This window comes from Amphibalanus amphitrite, unplaced genomic scaffold, assembly GCF_019059575.1.
Source record: "Amphibalanus amphitrite isolate SeventyFive unplaced genomic scaffold, NRLGWU_Aamphi_draft 000010F_arrow, whole genome shotgun sequence".
NCBI lineage: Eukaryota > Metazoa > Arthropoda > Thecostraca > Balanomorpha > Balanidae > Amphibalanus > Amphibalanus amphitrite.
In genome coordinates, this window is record NW_024881506.1 from 291,719 (window position 1) to 314,235 (window position 22,517).

The 22,517-nt window shown below is 54.7% G+C and overlaps 1 protein-coding gene across 4 annotated transcripts in view; it reads right to left on the reverse strand.

The window, feature by feature from the left end:
• The window catches only part of LOC122381028, a 120,213-nt gene that overhangs the window by 65,122 nt on the left and 32,574 nt on the right, over positions 1–22,517 (reverse strand). The window lies entirely within an intron of this gene.

The window sequence follows — 22,517 nt, forward strand, 5'->3', positions numbered from 1 at the left end:
CGTGATAATATAATTCATAGACGCTGCCCTGCCAAAACCCAATATAAATGAGATTCAAATACAAAGTATCGCACGGTGCATCACCCGAAACTGGTAAGAGATGACGTCATCACCAGACAGACGGCATCTATCCCCTCCGCCGAGGTCACCGTCCTACTCCTGTCTGTTTCCATCGTTCTCAACAGCAGACCCACGTGCTACGACACACGCGCGCCAGAGCAGACATTGACCGCTCTAAACCAGGATTACGACGCTGAGCGAGACTGAACTATCTCGTTGTGGCGACATCGCACAAAACCAAATCGTACGCTACTGCACGCTCAGAAATGGATGCTTTTTACGCTTAAAAATAGCCACCAAATGCGACTGGGTGGGCTAATGTTGAATGAACCGTGGGCGCTCCGCCAGTAGGCGAGGAGCAGCGCCGCCGCCGTGGGCTCTGTGAGGTTTTCTGGCAGTGGCGGTGAATGCAGGGAGCACCTGGCCCACCGTCTGCCAGCGCAAGTGCACACTGCACAGCGACACGGCGCCGACAGCTGCCTCCTGCGGGCTGAGACAGCTGCGAACCGGGACTGAGGCTGAGGCTGAAGCTGTGGTGGAGAATCCTCGGGCAGAATCCTCGGGCATCCTCGTGCAACAGCAGCGGCACCTCACTCATCACTGTCAGCACATCTGTTCCGGGGTGCGATGGTGCTTATATTGCATCTTCATGGCATACTGGTCATCAAGGATGTGGTGTCGTAATGTCACGTGAGGTCGGGTCACAGGACCAGTGCTGCCGCCTGGTGGTGACATGACCCGGGTACGATCGGCTCGCGGAGCGGGAGTCGCCCGCTGACGCTTGAGCCGCGCGGAGCTGCGGTTACGTTTATTACTTTGTATCGTTGTTCATTGCTTATGTTAAATATAGGTACTGCGAGACAGTACAAAGGACAATACACAACCTCGATTTTTGATTGGTCGTGGCAATGTGACGCGAAACTGCAAGGCAGCATTTTTACAAAACGGTAAAAGCCTTCCCGTCAAGAATTCTGCCTAGTCTGACACATACCATGACCGAGGCCATTATCAGGTCACAGACATTTGTGCAAAACATCCATCACTGCCACTTGATGTGCTCTGTTCAGTGTTCACTGTTCAATGCTCCCTCCAGCTCGCCAAATGCTGAACATTATATTGGCTTCATCCAGACACGTATTGCCTTATTCCTCTCATCCACGGCCCTAAGCTCGGCGCTAAGCTCTGCCCACGTGTCAGGGATTTGTTCCGCCCCCAGACGGCAGGGTGCCCCGACCCGCCCCACGCGCCGGCGGCCCGATCACGTCGGCTATGCGGCGCCACACACCCCTCTGCGCTGGCCCGTCCGCTCGCTGGGCGTACTCGGACCAGTGACGTCACCGTGCTCAGTCCAGTGACGTCACGGCGCGGGCCGATATAGCGGCGGGCGGCGCGCCGGTCGGCAGTCGGAGCGGAGCAGCCGAGCGGGCGGCGGTGTGGGCGGGCGGACAGCGGCACCGGAGACCGAGCAGCGTGCGTCAGTGCAGACACTCAGTGCAGGACGCCGCCGTCGGACTCCCCTGTCTGAGAGCGAGAGAACTCACCGGAGACAAACCACCCCACCCGCGCGGCTCACAGCCAGGCCGAGACGGCGACTGGAGGCACAGCGCGACCCGAGCGAGTCAGCACGGAGTGGGCCGGCCGAGCGGCGAGCGGCCCCGCACCCGGCCCCCGGCGCGCCGGGCACACGCCATGGACACCTCCAGTGGCGCCGTCGTCCAGTGCCAGAAGCTGGCCGCCCTCAGCGAGGACCGCCGGGACGACATCTTCCGCAAGTGCATGTGCATGGTGAACCCGAGCGCGGAGCCGTGTGTGGCCACCCGGCTGGCCTCTGCCGACCAGCTCTCCTCGCCGGAGAACGGCACCGAGCCGGAGCCGGAGCCGCGCGACCCCGCCGAGGAGAACCTCATCAACTCGGACGTCTTCATCTATGTCATCGTTTTCATCGTCATCGTCTACTTCCTGACGTTCCTCTACCTGTGCATGAAGAAGCGGCAGCGCGAGGCGGCCGATGTGGAGGCGGCCGGCGGTGCGGGCCGCTCGCGGGGGCCCCGCGGCGTCGACGACCGGCCGCCTGCCTACGAGGACGTGGTACGGGAGGGCGCCGAGGGTGGCGACAAGAACTCGGAGCCGCCCACCTACGCCGAGGTACTGGCGCGCTCTCAGCAGCTCGACAAGCTCGAGGCGGGCTCCACGGGCAGCTGACGGGCCGCGGCTGGGAACGGACAGTGAACGGACCGGCCCGTATCGGACAGTGAACGGACGGGCCCCGACTGAACTGCTGTGATCGCCTGCGGGCGTCCCCCGCGCCAGTCGAACTGACGGTGTCGTGCTTTATATCAATGCAGTGCTTCATATCGTGTATCGTGTAATAATAAATGTTATTTTGTGTACACGTTCTGTGCAGCGGCCGGCGGGAGGAGCGCGAGGAGACGACGGAACACGAGAGGTATAGCTGGGGTGAGTCGGTCCTCGACGTCCAATCCCTGCCCCGCGGGCGTGCTGGGTCCGATCTCTGACCTTCGGCAGCGCCCGCCCCTCCCTGACCCGCACTAAGACAGCCAAACGCACAGTCCGAGTGCATTGACCCAAGCCCGCACCAATGCGTAAACATACAGCCCAGTCTGTCCCTAATTGACGGCTTTTCGCCCGCGCTGCCACTGCGGGGCGTCCAGCCCCTACTGAGGGAGGGGAGAGTCCCAGGGAGGGATAATGGAAGAGGCTCGGCCCCACGGAGAGCGCACTGCGCAGCCCTCCCTCACCCCAGGGAGAAGAGGCAGCTGGCAGCCGGCCCGTGCATGCAGGCTATTTGCATTGCATGGCGTAATGTCTGCAGCAGGTTCGCGGATAGGCCTGCAGATACCGCGGTCCGGGCAGCCCTCGTGGCCATGCACGGCGTCACAATACGCTGCACAGCGCCCCGGCACAGCGCCGCGCTGCCTCCCAGCCCGGGGCGGTGCAGCTCGGTAGTGCGCACATGTCCAATCGGCCGCCAAACGCGGACAGTCAGCTCTGTGGTGACCCTGGCCGTGCGTCAAAACAGCGGCCCGTCCTGGCGCACTGGCCAGGTGCAGACACCGCCCCTTCAGCTGTAGTGGGCCGTCCACGACCTCTGGCCGAACACCGGCGCCGCTGGGGGCTATCTCCGTCCCTCTCGTCCCCGGCAGCCGGCCTCGGGCCACTGACCGCGGGACAGCGCTGTTTGCCGACAGCGCCGACACCAGATCAGTAACGTAACGCTGCCGCACGGAACAACAACAGGAAAACCGGGTGTGACGTGACTGATACCATCTACCTTCAGATACTATCAACGATCTACATAGTACACAGCCAAACGAGACAAAGTGGGCTGTTGATTAAAGCCCAAAACGACGAACGACTTCAGTCCAACGCTTTGTTAAAGCGCGTATCCGGAATATTCTGAATATTTTCGGAGTTGGAAGACTGGTGAGGCCGGCGAGCGGGGACGGTTTGATGGCAGTATAAACAGCGGCCGGTGGCGGCGGCCGTCACCATATACACTGTCGCAGGGCGGCGTCACCGGCGCGGGCCTGTTTACTCTGAGTGGTCGGCCGGTCGGCCGGCCCAGTGCCGCCCGGCCCGGGCACTGACCAGAGCCGCCGCCGACCCGGCAGTCCGGGCCGGCACGGTGCAATGTGCCGGGTCAAAGGTCTGCCCGTGGCCGCCGGCTGCCAGACAGGTTCCAGCTGTGAGAGCCTTGGGCTGGGAGGGGCTAAGGCTGGGAGGTAGAGCCTGCATGGCCACCGCCTGCGTATGTATATCACAGTGACGGCGAAACAAACCTATCACAATGTGTTTGCAGCTTCGCGGCAGCTGCAACACTCATCAATCACCAAAGAGATAGAGACGACAGAGGTGACCCAGTTGTAGATCGTTACGCAACGTTATCAGCGGTGACAAAGATCAATATACTCTCAGTACACAGCGAGTGATTTATTGAGTCGTTCGCTCGAATGTGTGCACAGTTTCGATACGCTGACAGTCATAAGCCACATTGCGCCGCTATGACGTTGGACAGCCCCCCCCCTCTGCACGTTCCGCAGCCCTCCCCCCCCAGTCCCTGGACCAGCCCGGCATGCGGTCGCGGTGATCAACGTTCACACGTGCACCATACTCGTGCACAGTGCACAGCGGGCCGGCCGGCTGCCTCAACGGACCGCGCCGTGGGCGTTGGACCGGACCCGACGGCTGAGCTCGACACGCCCCGGCGCAGCGCCGGGAGCAGAGCGGCGGGATTCAGGGCCACAGAGCCGGCGTCAGCTGCTCACGGATCAGACCGGCCACATTCAGAGCCACAGACCCGACACAAGTTGCTCAGAAAGACTCCTCAGTATTCATTCAGCACTCCCCAGCCCATTGACGGGCCCGACCACCGCTGCTCAGAACACGGGCATTGACGGAAGTCAGCATTTCTGGGAAATGCAGCATTTCTGGGAAATGCAGCATTTCTGGGAAGGAAAAAAGGGAAAGGTGGGGAAAGAGGGAGGAGAGGTGAGAAATGGAGAATTAAATATTGATAATTCGTGGGTATGAGACGCCCCGGTTCATCAACTGCATCACACTGCAGTGCAGAAATGGAGCGGTTGGCGCTCCCACCGCGGTCCTGCCGTTCACGGCGGCGTCCCACACAGTGGCACCGTCACCTGCCGCCGTCACCGAGCGTCACCGAACGTGACGGCCATGACGCGGTGCGGAGCTGTGGTGGAGCTGGGGCGGAGCCGCGTCGGAGCAGTGACGGGGCGGCGTCGGAGCTGTGACGGAGCTGGGACGGAGTCGTGACGGAGCTGGGACGGAGATGGGACGGGGCGGCGGCGACCGACTGAGGTCAGTGTATGTATGTAGTTGCGGCAGGCGGCGGCCACCTGTCCGACCGCGAGGGGAGAGGAAGGAGAGAGGGAAGAGAGGAGATGGAGAATTGGAGAGAAAGAGAGAGAGAGAGAGACAGAGAGACAGAGAGACAGAGAGACAGAGACAGAGACAGAGACAGAGACAGAGACAGAGACAGAGACAGAGACAGAGACAGAGACAGAGAGAGAGAGAGAGAGAGAGAGAGAGAGAGAGAGAAGGGAGAGTGAAGGAAACAAAAGAGAGGGGAGTGAAATAGCTGGTTCGTTGACGCGATATACTTTTCCGTCAGCGGAATCATCGAAAAATGAACGAATGGCGCGAGGAGATACTGTCGTGGCAGTGTGCCCGAGGGTCGATCAGCACATGCCGTTGCAGAAACCGCGGTACAGTGCAGCGTGGGAGGACCGATAGGCGCCGGTATCGCGCCATTAACCCGCGCCCCACTGGGGTCTGTGTATAACACGCCCTACTGGGGGGGGGGCTATTCATAGCCCCCCCCCCCCCTCCTAACTCCGAAACTACTGGGCCGATCGTCAAAATTCAAACGGCGTCTGATAGCCCCGGAAAAACTGTCGAGCGAAACCTAGTCAGATCAGGCTCATTTTTGGTTTCCACACTCGTGAACAGATGCTCTAGATACCTTGAGGGTACCAAGCTAGTACCTTGATTTTCAGGTCAGGGTCAGGTCATCACAGGTCACGAAAATATTATATCATGCGTCGGTCACGTGACACATGTTTTATGGTCCACTTAGGCCATAGATTTCGAACTTGATGTCGTCTGTGTCATTCGAGGTCATTTTGAGTCGAATTTAGCTTAGGTCAGGTCACTTTCAGGTCAAAAAAGGTCAAATTTTGAAGTTAAAATTTTTCAACAAAAAAGGTGTCTATTGGATGCAGCTTGAGCTCAGGAACACGATGGTGCCATTTATATTGGTGTACGATGTCAAATACGTACTGAAAAATTGATTTGAAAAATTAATAATTGTGATTTTTTTGCAATAATGCGTATAACTTGGCCATTTTTGAAGATATTTAGCTAAAACTTGCTAGAGTTAGTCATGATCATGCGTTCTGTCACATATTTTCCGGTTTTTTCGAAAAGTCAAAAACTTTTTGAAAAAAATATAAAAATATAAATTTTGAATATTATTATATAAAATTTTCGAAATTTTCAAAATTTTGAAAATCCGAGATAGCAGTTTGATAGCGCGGTCACTTCTGAGTCCTTTCATGCAAAGAAATTGGATCTAGCTTAAAAACTGAGCTCTTGGGAGCGATTGCCGTGGTTCAATGTTTTGCGTCGAAATCGGACGAACATGACGTCACTCTGACGTCATTTCCGGCCGACCTATGGTAGCTACGAAGTTCAAATTTTGACACAAGGTGTCACATTGATGCAGCCAAAGGTATTGAAAGTTTAGCGTCGATCCGTCAAGCGGTTTGGAAGTTATTGCAGAAAAACGGGAGGGGGGGCTATAAATAGCCCCCCCAGTGGGGCGCGGGTTAACCAACTGTCGGCGCACCGTGCACACTCGATGCACCGTCACCTAACACTTTGGCAGCCCGTTATCACTTATCATTCACTACATAATTCACGAGGAGGGGTTCCTGATAACCCGACTGGGGAGTTTGGCGCCAATTTCGCTAATGACGTCAGCATTTCATTTGATGATATTGCGCATTCCACTGCATCTTTAGAAGTGATATCCCTCGACCTCCACTGTCCGCGGAGAGCGTCGGTGGAAGCCGCCAGGCCGGCTGTCCGTGACAGCTTGACCGGCGCATGTCACGCTAGAGAGCAGGTCCAGGGTCACTCCGTACAGTTCAGTGTTCCATTAACACCTGCATGTCACGCTGGAGAGCAGGTCCAGGGTCACTTTATCGAGTTCAGTGGACCATTTACACCTGAACACCGCACAGTGCCCCGCCGCAGCACGGACGACCGGCTCAGCAGTCACCGGCCGGATCGGACCAGCAGTCACCGACTCACCACACGGACCAGACCAGCAGTCACCGACTCACCACACGGACCAGACCAGCAGGCAGCAGTCACCGACTCACCACACGGACCAGACCAGCAGTCTCAGACTCACCACACGGACCAGACCAGCAGTCACCGACTCACCACACGGACCAGACCAGCAGGCAGCAGTCACCGACTCACCACACGGACCAGACCAGCAGTCTCAGACTCACCACACGGACCAGACCAGCAGTCACCGACTCACCACACGGACCAGACCAGCAGGCAGCAGTCACCGACTCACCACACGGACCAGACCAGCAGTCTCAGACTCACCACACGGAGCAGGCCAGCAGTCACCGACTCACCACACGGACCAGACCAGCAGTCACCGACTCACCACACGGACCAGACCAGCAGTCACCGACTCACCACACGGACCAGGCCAGCAGTCACCGACTCACCACACGGACCAGGCCAGCAGTCAGACCACGCAGTTATACTGGAGCAGTCCCAACAGCCGGACCGGAACAGCAGTTATACCATTCGGACCAGACCAGCAGCTATACCATCAGTTATACCACCTGGACTAGACCAGCAATCTGACCAGCAGTTATACCAGCAGTCCGACCAGATCAGCAGCTAACACACAGCCCAGACTAACAGTCACCAGTCACCACACACACCAGATCAGCAGTCACCACACAGACCAGATCAGCAGCTACCATACAGACCAGACTAACAGTCACCACACGGTTACAGTCCGACTCAGAGCGGCTCCGTAGGGAATGGGTGTCACAGGGACCGGCCTCGACCGACCCTGACATAAGACCGTCACACCCGACACCCGACACGGGACACGGGACCGTCAACACCCGACACGGGACACGGGACCGTCAACACCCGACACACTCGACACGGTGTCGGAAGCCCACCGGAGAAGCACGAGCCCGCGTTTACCTCAAGGACGGCCACGTGTCAAACGGTTAGTCGGGGGGCACTGCGGGATTACACCAACGAGATTATGCATTATGCAGGTGACGTGGGCTCATGCTGATCGGTTCTGGGAATAATCCCGAAGCCTTAGAGTGCTGTTCGGACACATGTTAGACACCTGGACCGAACCGAAAGGCACTGACCCAATAGGTTCCTTTGTGAGGAGGCTCTTGAACTTCTAATTCAAGTATTCCTTTGAAGCTGTTCCGAATTGCTTTGTGTGCATCTGGAGCTAATGGGAGCAATCTATTTTCAGGCACAGGAGCTTTTCAGTCTTGTCCTTGTCAGCTTAACATGCACAAATCAAACATAAGAGAAAAGCTGAAAACTGCGTGCTCCTACGGATACACACCATGCAACCAGCTCCCCTTATCCCCGAATCTACGACAACCGGGACCAACCGACCACGCCACCACCCCCACCCAGCTGAGTATGTATAGAGCAGCACCGCCGTCGCCGCCGTCCCGTCTACCTCCGGCGGCAGTGTCAACGACACTCTCTCCGCGAGGACAATGACTCGCCGCCACGAGGCCTTGGCCACAAAGGGCACTTCCCATTTCCGGCCGGGCAGCGTTCAGCGACACCAGAGTCTGTATCTATGCCTGGCCGGGACGGCGTGGGTGTGTGCTCCTGTGAGCCGGCCTCCGTGCGCTGTGGCTCCGTTATTCTTTTTGTGCATGTATGGGTGGGCGCCTGTGTACTATGCGTCGGTGTCTGTTCGACTGTTCGTGTCTCATGTCTGTGTCTGTGTCTGTGTCTGCGTCTGTGTCTCTGCATGTCTGTGTCTTCACCTGTTCTAGTGTGCCACTGCAATATGTCGATTGTCGGTGTGTCGAAGTTTGTGCGGCTGTGTCTCTCTGTCTGTGTCTATGTTTGTGGCTCTGTCTGTGTCTGTGTCTGTGTCTATGCCAGCGCGCCGAACACGACTGAGATTCTGACTGTGTCTGTGTCTGTGTCTGTGTCTACACCGGCGCGCCGCAGTCCTCCGAAGTCGCGGCTGTGACCCGAGTACAGCCCCCATTCAGGCCCGCACCTGTCCGTGTGCCGGCCACCCTATACAGCCGGCGCCCCGCCCCGTTCACAGCACTCTCTGTGCACATATGTGGCGCAGTGGCGTATTACTGTATAATGCCGAGGGAGCGAGGCCAGCCAAAAACTACGCATCTATCCACAATGAGGAGAAACTTCTTTTCTATTCAGTGAGGAAAAACACACACAGAAAAATCAGAAAAGCAGACGAGCAGACTGATATGAAACATCAATTAAAACCTGAATGAAATTTACAAGAGCTAAACGAGCAATTAACCAAGTAATGCAAGCAAAATTCTATTGAGCTTTGTATTACAATTTGTTGGTAATACGTACTTTCTTTGCGCCATGCATTTCCAGCAAGGCAAGCACCCATTGCATGATGAATTAGGCCACTAAAAAAAACATAATAATAATGAGAGCTTGACAATAACAAGAGATTTCGAGGATGCCACGAGAACCAGTGATACGAACAGGGCAAGTGTCTGAAAAATGCGCAGTCTTGTAGCGCCACGTTCAGTGAAGATCGGTATTCCAGACTTGCTTTTTCCACAAATGTCTCATCGGTCTTGGGTTCATCTAGACTAGAAGGATGAATTAGGATGAGGACCAAGCAATGCATGAGTGGACATAGGACGTATTTGCACCTGGAGTGTATTATTTCCACAACAATTGTATGGCCAATCATCATAGCACTCTGAAATTCAGCGGCACCACTGACTCGCCGGGTATAATGACCATGGACTAAGCCACTTGGTTGGTACCTGTTAGTGATATGATACATCACAGTCCACACACCGATGCTGCCTGTTTAATCCGGCATTGTGTTCAGTAAGTGCACCGCGACTTTCCTGGTTCCAGCGTAGGGGAGAGTGGGGTGGGTTGTATCAGTTTTTACTCCGAGACCCATAACCTCGTAACTGGGGCGTTCCACGACAAATCGACAAGTGCCCTGCACCCTCATATTTTATTTTTCGTTGAAAACTGGTGTAAAGGGTTGTGATGGGCGGGGAAGCCAGCTGTGGCAAGGATTTTTTTCTTGGAACAACGGTTTCCGAGATATAGCCTCGGGCAATTCCTGGAGGTCGCGCTGCAGCCCTATGTTTGGCGGCCTATAACTCAAAACCTATTGGATTTCTACGATAAAAACTTTATATGGTTCAACTCAAAATCAACCAACAAACATTTTGGCTATCTCGGATTTTCAATTTTTGAAAATTTTGATCACGTGACCTTTTGACCTATTTTTCGAAGAGTGACCTTGATATTTTCCCCACTGAAAGTTGCAATTTTGTCTGATGACGATTAAAGCCTTATCAATTGCCATTCATATGCGAAAATAAAAAAAGTGGATATCGCCCTGCTTTGACCTCAGGTCAGGTCATTTTTATGGCCTGTCCATTATTACGAGCGGGAGCGACAGCGAGATCTCGAGAGTAAAGCAAGATAGCGACAAGCGGTAAATGGTGCAGGGTACACACGAATAAGGTCTATAATATTTACTGAGGTCATTTTCAGGTCAGGTCAAAGATGACGTCACAGGAGCAAAAAGGAAGTCAAATTTGCGGCACTACATATATATGAAGTTTTTCTCGAATAACTTTAAAGGTATCCCAGCTAGGAACAAACTAATAGCACCATCGTGATCCTCTCGTCGATCCGCATCGAAACATATGTATGTTGACCTCGAAAGGTCGAAAGGTCAAAAGTTGACCTTAGGTCACGTGACCTAAGGTCAACTTTTGACCTTTCGACCTTTTGAGGTCAACATACATATGTTTCGATGCGGATCGACGAGAGCATCACGATGGTGATATTAGTTTGTTCCTAGCTGGGATACCTTGAAAGTTATTCGAGAAAAACTTCATACATATGTATTGACTTCCTTTTTGCTCCTGTGACGTCATCTTTGACCTGACCTGAAAATGACCTCAGTAAAAATTATAGACCTTATCCGTGTGTACCCTGCACCGTTTACCGCTTGTCGCTATCTTGCTTAATTCTCGAGATCTCGCTGTCGCTCCCGCTCGTCACGTGACCTAAGGTCAACTTTTGACCTTTCGACCTTTCGAGGTCAACATACATATGTTTCGATGCGGATCGACGAGAGGATCACGATGGTGCTATTAGTTTGTTCCTAACTTGGATACCTTGAAAGTTATTTGAGAAAAACTTCATATATATGTAGTGCCGCAATTTTGACTTCCTTTTTGCTCCTGTGACGTCATCTTTGACCTGACCTGAAAATGACCTTAGTAAATATTATAGACCTTATCCGTGTGTACCCTGCACCGTTTACCGCTTGTCGCTATCTTGCTTTATTCTCGAGATATCGCTGTCGCTCCCGCTCGTAATAATGGACAGGCCATAAAAATGACCTGACCTGAGGTCAAAGCAGGGCGATATCCACTTTTTTTATTTTCGCATATGAATGACAATTGATAAGGCTTTAATCGTCATCAGACAAAATTGCAACTTTCAGTGGGGAAAATATCAAGGTCACTCTTCGAAAAATAGGTCAAAAGGTCACGTGATCAAAATTTTCAAAAATTGAAAATCCGAGATAGCCAAAATATTTGTTGGTTGATTGTGAGTTGAACCATATAAAGTTTTTATCGTAGAAATCCAATAGTTTTTGAGTTATAGGCCGCCAAACATAGGGCTGCAGCGCGACCTCCAGGAATTGCCCGAGGCTATATCTCGGAAACCGTTGTTCTAAGAAAAAAATCCTTGCCACAGCTGGCTTCCCCGCCCATCACAACCCCTTACACCAGTTTTCAACGAAAAATAAAATATGAGGGTGCAAATTTGATTTTTTATTTGTCGATTTGTCGTGGAACGCCCCAACTATCCGTGATAAACTCATTATTTCCATACTATCCCCTTCCTTGATTCTTCTGCTTTTTTGTGCAAAGTAACTTTTCTGCTACCTCTACCAGTTTTTCTTCTACGGTCTCCCGAATAGAACAATGTTTTTGATACAACTTGCCCCATGGCTTGGGTGAGTTGTATCACATGGTGGGGTAATTTGTATCACTATTTCACGTTTCAGGGAGTGTGCTTCCTATTGGTTTTGAACATGACAACAACATTAAATGGGGTTAATACAATGTATAGGTATGCTCAAAGGCTTCACTTTATTAGACCAAACTTAGGTCAATGCAATCCGAACGAAACATCAACAGACTAGACGCAAAAGTGGCCCGTTAAGAGCAAAGAAGCCAACACATTGTGCCGGAATGGAACGAGCATTGACTAGCTACCTACAAACGCGAGCCAGGGCTTAGCTTTCGCGATCAAAAGCAACATACCCATACATACATACATACATACATGTTACAACATACCCCACCCGGCTCTGATACAACATGTACCTAGCCGCCATCTTGGAAAAAAACATCCTCGTACTAAAAAAACAGCGGACAGCTGGAGAAATCCGTTTTCACTCACGCAGCCTTAGAACCTACCCTCACCACCGCTACGGAGATCTTTCAAATTCGTGCACATCTAAATGCCCAGAACACACATTTTCTTGCAACTTATTTTTTTAGAATGACATTAAAAAAACATAAAATCGGCTCTCACCTCGAGACGCGTCCACTCAGCCACAAGACAGAACAGGGAAAGATGGCGCCCGGAAAACCTCGTCGGCTGGTCGTGTCGCGAGCGCCATCCATTGGATAAGTTTGGCACAATTCGCCCTGATACAACTTGGACATGATACAACTCACCCCGCTCTCCCCTATTTTCTATTGCATCAGCACAAAAATCGCACCTAACCAGCCTGTGCAGTCTGTGTAGAAAATAAAACTGAATGAAGGCTGTTGTGGCTGTGCGGCCATCAACACAGCTCATACATATAAAGCAAATTAGTCCCGAATCCGCTGTGTCCAAGGACGATAAAGGCCGGCACGATTTAGTCAAAATCACCAGATTTGACCATGAAAGCTAGGCCAGTGTATATCCATCGACTGGAGTATAATCAGTATGTCGCATCAAACTCGGGCTCAGCGCCCCCTGAAGAGCAGAACGTAGGCGCCAGCTCCGGCTGACCAGGTGCTGCAGCCATTGCCTCGCTTACGTGCATACCTTCTCTGCATTCGGATAGAACGGGCAACGGCTCCTTCGTGCAACATCTGAACTGAAATAGCAGTTTAGTCAATAGTCATAGAGCTTTGATAGCGGTGGTGCGAGAGTCGATACCACACAGCGGCAAACACCCACTCCTCCCCTGGTGGCACCGACCCACGGGACGCGGGCCCCATGGGCGGCGCCACCGGGGGGGACGGGGGGGACAGGTCCCCCGCTATCGAAAGTTAGGGGGGTACAGTACCCCCCTATCGGCGAGGCCCGTTCAATAGTTGATAATAATGCATTGTAGAGTTATCCGTCGCATTTAATGCATCGTTGGTTAATCAAGGCAGGTTCTGAATAAAGATTGCTGTTGTGATGTATCGCAGGGGGTCCTGGCCATCTGCAAAAGGTGTGGAGCTGTGATGCCTGTAGTTATAAGGTGATCGGCAGGGCCTCGGGGATCGTGCCCCCCTTTTTTGGGCGCCAGGCAGGGTTATTACCTCCCCACCCCACTGCCAGACCCCATTGCCGACAAAACCAAGTTTACTGAAATTCCATAGATTTCCGCTACTATATGGATATTTTCCATTCCTAATTAGTCGAATTCAAGCATGGCAGTTCTACCACAGGAACCATTTGAAATCTATGCCATTTAACCCCAGCACTTGTGGGAAGAAGTGTTCGGATAGATCACAGGCAGGACCAAAAAAAAAGCACGCTGTAGCCCAAGACCTTATAATTGGGTAGTATCGGCTCCCTCTCGTCAAGGGGTTCGATAGCACTCGTTTTTTTTTCTGCAAAACTAAGTTCGGTCGGCGGCCGAACGGCTGGGGGTCTAATCGAGCCAACCCCCCCCCCCACTCCCCTTCTTACGTCAGCGGCTGTGAAAATCGGAATCCTACCATGGGGCATTTCACCTGCAGAGGTCGCCGGACCTGAGACCCTTTCACTCATTTTTTTTCAACGATGCATGCGCTCGTTTTTCCCGCGAAGCTCTTGGTAAGTAAAATCCATCAGAAAGTGTGATCAAATAATGGCTGGTGACCTTCCATGACCTAGCATGACCTTTTGAGTGACCACCGATGACATGACCACTGACGGCTAGCCATTAGCTGCACCCTGCCCGTTGCATATGGATCAGGTGGTGGTGGTGATGTCATGATTCTGAAATTATATTGCAGTTTTGGTGCACTTGTCAGAGCCGAAGACATTCCCACTTTTCCTCCATGACTACATATGACTTCCTCCATGACTGTATATGATGGTGAAGCCATGAAGCTGACCAGACGTAAGATTGAAAATTTGAAAGTACGAAACGTAAGAATGGTTGGCACTGCTACTCATCATACCTAAGTAATTCGCAGCTTGTAGGAAACCAGCTTTGAGTTGGCAAGACTGCAAATTTTGATTTATGCTTGAAAAGGTGATCGCTCTTAGGTGTCCTAGCCCGCGAGTTGCTGGGGGGGGGGGGGCGTTAAACGCCCCCACTTTTTTCGCCGGGCCATAGCATAAAAACGACGCACCGCAGGCGCGCCAAATTTTGGCTACCTGTAGGGAATTAATTGAAGTTTATTGTGCCAAAGTTTCAAAAAAATCGATCGGAAAATTTTTGAGATATCGAGGTTTTAGTGACGTCATGATTTCTGAGTTTTCGACCAAAAACGGCATATGTTCAAAAAATCATATAAAATCACAGAATAGACATACAGACATGCCGTAAACGCCATTAGACTGCAAATACCATGCACAATCAGATGGCTATCTTCGATTATTGATTATCGTTCCGCATTTTCCAAAATCTTGAACTGAATCTTGGCAATTTCTCGTGACTACTTCACGACCATGATACATGCATTTCTTAAATTGAACTTTTTGAGCCAAACACGTACACATATGATAAAATGAATGTCACCATCGTGTTCTACGCCCCAAATTACCCATAAAACATGTGTCACAGGCTGCGAATATCAGTTTTGATTTTCGGGGATATGTGCCTACCCGGTTGACCTGACCTTGACCCTGACCTATGTTTGATTGACCCCTACATGGAGCTGACACTCTTGTAGACCTTATATGATGGCTTGTGCACCGTTTTGACAGAGTTTATGACGAGAGGCGCCCATTACGAAGTCCTCAAATCCATGCTACTGAAAGCCCGATTTCAGGTGTTTGACCTGACCTTGACCCGACCTGTGACCTCAAAATTCAACTTTAAAGTACTCATCTGAAGCGTCTCGTCGCGTTCTTTCGTTTGCCGCCTCGTGCGTTTCGCTGCGCCTATTGGTTCTCGAGATATCGGCTGGGGGCGTTTAACGCCCCCCCCAGCAAACGGTGGGTGGCGAAATACCCCAGCAACTGCCGGGCTAGGATAAGTTTGGAAACGGGATGCACCATTCGATGTGTTTTGGGCTTTACCAAGTTTCGCGGCGTTACGTGCCTCGTTTTTTTTTTGCATACACGATCAGTATCTACTTTTGGGATTTTCGGTCAGGCAGGTCCCCGTCCCCCCCTATCGAAAACCCGTGGCGCCGCCCCTGCGAGCCGAGGTGCGCTGGGGAAACGTATACGTCCGGGTAGCTGTTTTATGCACTGCGGTAAATCTGATAACTTGTACGTGATACACCTCGAAGGACAGTGCAGAGATGACTATTACATAACAGCAAGTCACAATGGATTCATGTTTTTCAGACTCGCTGATTTAATGTCAGCTTTGAACGTTTGTGGTTGGAAGGCCAGTTGGCTGCCTAGAGTACGCCACCAACAAATGGCATTGGCTTAAAGCGTTACATAACCGAAGCCCATGAACTATTGAGAACCCTTTGGGCAACGGCACACCGACGCAATGTGACATTTCACCCACGGAGGAATGGCGCGTAGCGGCGGAGCGGCTGTCAGCTGGTCGGCCCACATCTGCGACATTACGGGCGAACTTCAAATCTGTCATACGGCCGTGTAGGGCGGCCTTTGTTCCCTCGCTCTCGTGCTAAAGCATGCGCGATATAAGAAACTCGTGAGCATAACGTTCGAGTAAAAAAAAAAACATCAACAAGCACAAACTTGTAGCCTATCATATTCACTTGTCAGAAGTAATTGAAAGCGTTTTATTGGCGAAAGGTGCGTGTCTGTCCCGGCACAAGATAACAGAGGTTTGTGCAGATGCTCCCGCTAAAGCTAATCCCAGGGAGCCAACTCTGGGGCACACTGCAGAGAGCGCTGCACAGTGCTGCGCTGGTCACCCGGCGCTGCTGCGCTCCTCGGATTAGCCCTCTCGGCAGTGCACGACCTTGCCGGGGAGTCATGATACGATGCGGCGCAGTTGGCGCATTGTGCGCCGCGCTAGGACTCGTGGGACGACCGAAAACACCGGGCCGCAGGCGGGTCAGGGGCTGTAAGACACCAGGGACCCTCGGAACAGTCCAGAACAGATGGCACCCGGAGGGATCAGCCTTTCCGACTAGCAGAGATCAGCCACAGACCGCGCGCGTCGCGAGGAAGCCAAGCAGGCTGACGCGGGGCCTGACTACTGAAGTGTGACGTAGCTCAGCCCGTAGTCAGGCGACATTTCCCGGACTAGCCGGCAGCCGCAGATAGTTCGCTGGGCAGTGCAATACGTGTTGCGCACACCGGTCGGTCAGGTGGGCCGATCCCGGGCGCCGCGCCGTCTCGGGACGGGATGCATCCGGCGGTGGTGTCCTGTGCCACCACACACGTGCCGGACGGCGGGCGTTGGGCGGTAGGTAGTGGTGAATAGTAGAGAGTGAACAGTGCTCTCTGGATGGTGGACACCGGACGTTGAGCGATCATAGAAAATGCAGTGCACAATGAATAAGCTCAGTGCTTCTTGACGCCCCGGCGATCTGAAAAAAATGAACTGAACATGCTTGGGGAGCGCTTACAGCATCGATCGGGATACAGCTATGCAGATTGGCTGCACCAATGCAGTATAACACTGGCAGCTAACAAAGAGCCAGGCCGAGCCAGCGTAATTTGTCCCAGGCGTGCCAGCAGTTCATTTCACACTGCACGGGTGGCGCAAAACGTAAGCATTATAACGTTTAGTGTAGCAGGTACGAGTTAATGTGCATCATGAATATGCGCCATAAAATCAGCAAAGTCCCTAATGGTGCCATGGCTAAATGGATGGAATAATGGAAAAAGAAGCCCGCGGTTTAAATAATGGGTTGGACGCACTACGCATTGCCGTGCGTCCAGCTTCGGACAGACTCCGTCCGCCTCAGTGCCTGACAGCGGCAGTTTCGACGCAGCCTGTCAGCCTGTCAGCCTGTCAGCCGAGAGCGCGGACTCGGTAGCGGGTCAGCCACCGCCGCGCCGGCCGAGACACACCGACCGGCCTGCCATGGCACATCGACCCCCCGACGACGACGACGGCAGCGACGCGCGCATGCCGCGCCTCCGTCGTCGGGGGGCGCGCCCAGCCCCCGGCCGACGACCCTCGTCAGCCACAACACACCCCTCATCCATGCGCGCAGGGGAGCGAGGGGAGCGAGCGGGGATCCCCGCCTCCCCTTCCCGGTGAGCCCCACACACGTGGCGTGGCGGCCACGGGCGCGGACGCGTCAATGGCGAGCGTGTGAGTCATGTGCGGCGCCCGGCGAGCGGCGGTGAGCGGACGGGCGCGCTCCGCCGGACCGCCGCGCTGCATCGATCGCCACGGCGCCGGTCAGCGGTCCGTGGAACCGCCGGACCGCGACGGCGTCAGACGCATCACCGGCGAGACGCGCTCCTGGAAACTTATCAGCACACAGCGTCCGGCAGACCACCAGGCACACATCTGACACGGCCGGCTGCCAAACATCACCTTTACAGAATGGAGAACTTTCAGAATTCAGAATTCAGAAAGCAGAACTTAATCGAATGGGCATGTTGTTCCCGAATATGAGATCAAATTTGCAAAAGCTAATAAAATCCTGAGTCCATGCAACGAGCCACGAGAGTGAAATAGTCATGAGGCCCGACTCCAGGATGAGCCCGTTCCATAGCCAATTTCGGAAGATTTAAAAGTGATCCCCATGGGAAATCCCTGTGCATAGCAACCAAGAAAATGCTTATGTAACTTTTGGGTGAACTATTGCACGATGGACGCCCTCGGACAAGGACACAATACCTCTAGACTCAAGATGTAGGTGACGATTAGATTATAGTCACCTAGCTCGCAAGGACACATGGAATGTTTCACCACGGGCACCCATATCTGTGACCGCATCACACAGAGGAATCAGCTGCAATAAACGAAACAATGGAAACGCTGACAGAGCCCAGATGAGTGACATTAGGTGGAAATTAGGAGTTCGTCTTGGCTGAGCCGTCTGTAGGCTGCCAGCCTCAGAGGTGTGATGCAGACAACACCATTAGGGACTGGTTCAGCCCAGCTCTCAGGGCAGTATCCGCGGAGCACGCTGTCACCGTCTCCGGCTCTGATGCCCTGTCCGGAAACCAGCGCTGACGGTAGCACACAGACACTTTAAACCGCGCCCGGCACGCTCGTTAGGGCGCCGTCGGGAGATCACCAGCCATCACACGCCCTCTGCAGCACCATAGCGGCACCCGTGAGGGGCAATTCGGGAGACGGATGACGGCCCATCAGCCCCGCCCGCCCGCCCGTTCTGCATAGCAGGATTTATCGGTCCGGTGGACACAAAGGCATTCAGTCAGTGAATTCAGCTGCGCTCACCCATGCCCATATCTGATATCCATTGACGTGAGCCGCTCCGGTATGCATGGTATTCATATCGCACCTTCTTATTTCGCTCAATAATTGAGTGGAGGCATACACCTATGACTTATACATACATGGACTGACCTTTGAATGGGCACACGACAAAGAAATAGGCACCCCGAGGTCCGTTGTGGAGGTAAACTCCTTCCTCGTTGCAAATCAAGACACATGAAGACACGCGAGCAGGATCCCGTCTTACGAGCTGTACTCGCCGCCCACCGGTTGGCCGGCCATGCGGTGCGGGTTGGCGCTATCACAGCACCACTGCATACGTCGCAGTGTCGGGTTCGAGCGGCTGATACCTGCTAACTGCTGAGAACCCATTAAAAACCACCGGCCACTATCTGAGACATGCAAACATAACCACCAGCTACCAGCAGCTACCGTCCCAGACATGTGAACAAAAGAGGAGCGGATCGCGACAGGGGCACAGGGTTATCCACGTGCTGCATTATTCAGCGGTGGGTAGATACAAGTCACTCAGAATATAGAAAGTCAGGCAGTAGCAATGCGGTAGATACCAATGTATGATGCAAGGGTAATGCCCAAGACAGATACATATTAAAACATGCCTGTTATAACCTATGAGGCCTGGGCGGGTAGCCTAGTAGCAAGCAGGTCCTCTCCATGGAGAGCAGTGCATCTACTGGGACATATACTGTTCTCAATCCAGAGCACGGGGCACCCAAGCGGCCGACAGGGCAGGCTGAGGCGGCTACAGGATTCAAGCCTCGTCACTTGACGCACAGCGGAGACTCAGTGACGAGATGTTCCATATCAGCGCTAAAAATGGAGCCTCGTGGGGCCTCTTGTGGCTCTGGTCGGCCGTGTAGGCGGTGAAACACTGTATTCGCTAACGCCTGCGGTACTGGTCGGCCCGTGTAGGCGGTGGGGCACCCCGTATTCGCTGGCATTCGGTCCAGCTCAGCACGTGGCATCAGGCCGCCTGTCGAAGACTAAACGACATCACCGGCTGGGTGTGAGGACTGGGCCCTGCTGATCCCGCCGCTGACCTCAGCAGCGCCCTGCTGAGCACAGCAGAGCTCAGCGCGAAGGTGGCAGACACGGCGCCGCCAGGGCCCGCCGACCGCCACCGCGGAGACAGGTCACCGAGCTCCCGGAGACCCAGGAAGTGACCACTCACAGCGAGCCATGTTTGCTGCAGAAATGGAGCGGCACAGCACAGCGCAAATGAGGGAGCGCAGGCGGGGAGGGAAGGTGAGTAGGAGTAGAGTGCTCCTGACGGGACACGAACCATCTGCCCGAGTCAGACAGCGACACACAGGACAATCTGTCAGCGGAGGTGACAGACGCGATCATCTGCGGAATGGGACAGCAGGGGGCGCCGAAATGGGGTGCTGGTGGGTTCAACGAGGGCGCAAACATTGGCGGATCGGTGCTAAGCATGGTTCATGTCTTAGCAATCCTGACAGCAATCCAGGATAAAATTTATGCAATGAAATAGCGTCAGGTTGGCCACAACCGCATCGCCATCGGCACACCTAATTTGGACACGTGACGAATCAGCCATCCTGCCAAGGTCATAGGGATATTAGAAGCATTGTATGATAAACCACTCGTCTGTTTCCATGTTGCATTGCAGGTGCACTGTGCGGCGGCGCCAGGCAGCTGACGACCCGGTGACTCCGCGCCAGGCCCCTGCTTGTGCTGTACCGTAAATTCCGACTGCAGTATCGTGTTTGGACACCCGCGGCTGCCCCACGGCGTCATCGGAATGCTTGGCACATGAGAGCCAAACACTGCAGCAGCAAGGCTCGTGGACTGTTTATCTGGTGGGCAAAAGCTGACTGTTATTCGGATTGCTGGCTGGGAAAAACGCGGCGTCAGCCAGTGTCCAGTGAGACAAGTTGTGTCCAATACACACAGTAGTCTCTGTCAACTCTCCGACCCATCACTATCCCTTCCCCGCTCGGTGTTCCGGCTCACTTCCCCGTCCGGCTCATTTCCCCGCTCCACTGTCCTTCTCCGTCGCACACCCTTCCCCATCTCACTCCTAGCTCACTGTTTCCGAACCAATCCACGTCGCCAGTCAAACTCGCTCAGCCCGCTCTCCGTCCACGGCCCCAAAACCTAGCACCAGCCCACTCTCCACGCCCACGGCCCCAAAGCTCAGCACCAGCCCACTCTCCACGCCCACGGCCCCAAAACCTAGCACCAGCCCACTCTCCACGCCCACGGCCCCAAAACCTAGCACCAGCCCACTCTCCACGCCCACGGCCCCAAAACCTAGCACCAGCCCACTCTCCACGCCCACGGCCCCAAAACCTAGCACCAGCCCACTCTCCACGCCCACGGCCCCAAAACCTAGCACCAGCCCACTCTCCACGCCCACGGCCCCAAAACCTAGCACCAGCCCACTCTCCACGCCCACGGCCCCAAAACCTAGCACCAGCCCACTCTCCACGCCCACGGCCCCAAAACCTAGCACCAGCCCACTCTCCACGCCCACGGCCCCAAAACCTAGCACCAGCCCACTCTCCACGCCCACGGCCCCAAAACCTAGCACCAGCCCACTCTCCACGCCCACGGCCCCAAAACCTAGCACCAGCCCACTCTCCACGCCCACGGCCCCAAAACCTAGCACCAGCCCACTCTCCGCCCACGGCCCCAAAACCTAGCACCAGCCCACTCTCCACGCCCACGGCCCCAAAACCTAGCACCAGCCCACTCTCCACGCCCACGGCCCAAAAACCTAGCACCAGCCCACTCTCCACGCCCACGGCCCCAAAACCTAGCACCAGCCCACTCTCCGCCCACGGCCCCAAAACCTAGCACCAGCCCACTCTCCACGCCCACGGCCCCAAAACCTAGCACCAGCCCACTCTCCACGCCCACGGCCCCAAAGCTCAGCACCAGCCCACTCTCCACGTCCACGGCCCCAAAACCTAGCACCAGCCCACTCTCCACGCCCACGGCCCCAAAACCTAGCACCAGCCCACTCTCCACGCCCACGGCCCCAAAACCTAGCACCAGCCCACTCTCCACGCCCACGGCCCCAAAACCTAGCACCAGCCCACTCTCCACGCCCACGGCCCCAAAACCTAGCACCAGCCCACTCTCCACGCCCACGGCCCCAAAACCTAGCACCAGCCCACTCTCCACGCCCACGGCCCCAAAACCTAGCACCAGCCCACTCTCCACGCCCACGGCCCCAAAACCTAGCACCAGCCCACTCTCCACGCCCACGGCCCCAAAACCTAGCACCAGCCCACTCTCCACGCCCACGGCCCCAAAACCTAGCACCAGCCCACTCTCCACGCCCACGGCCCCAAAACCTAGCACCAGCCCACTCTCCACGCCCACGGCCCCAAAACCTAGCACCAGCCCGCTCTCCACGCCCACGGCCCCAAAACCTAGCACCAGCCCACTCTCCACGCCCACGGCCCCAAAACCTAGCACCAGCCCACTCTCCACGCCCACGGCCCCAAAACCTAGCACCAGCCCACTCTCCGCCCACGGCCCCAAAACCTAGCACCAGCCCACTCTCCACGCCCACGGCCCCAAAACCTAGCACCAGCCCACTCTCCACGCCCACGGCCCCAAAACCTAGCACCAGCCCACTCTCCACGCCCACGGCCCCAAAACCTAGCACCAGCCCACTCTCCGCCCACGGCCCCAAAACCTAGCACCAGCCCACTCTCCACGCCCACGGCCCCAAAACCTAGCACCAGCCCACTCTCCACGCCCACGGCCCCAAAGCTCAGCACCAGCCCACTCTCCACGTCCACGGCCCCAAAACCTAGCACCAGCCCACTCTCCACGCCCACGG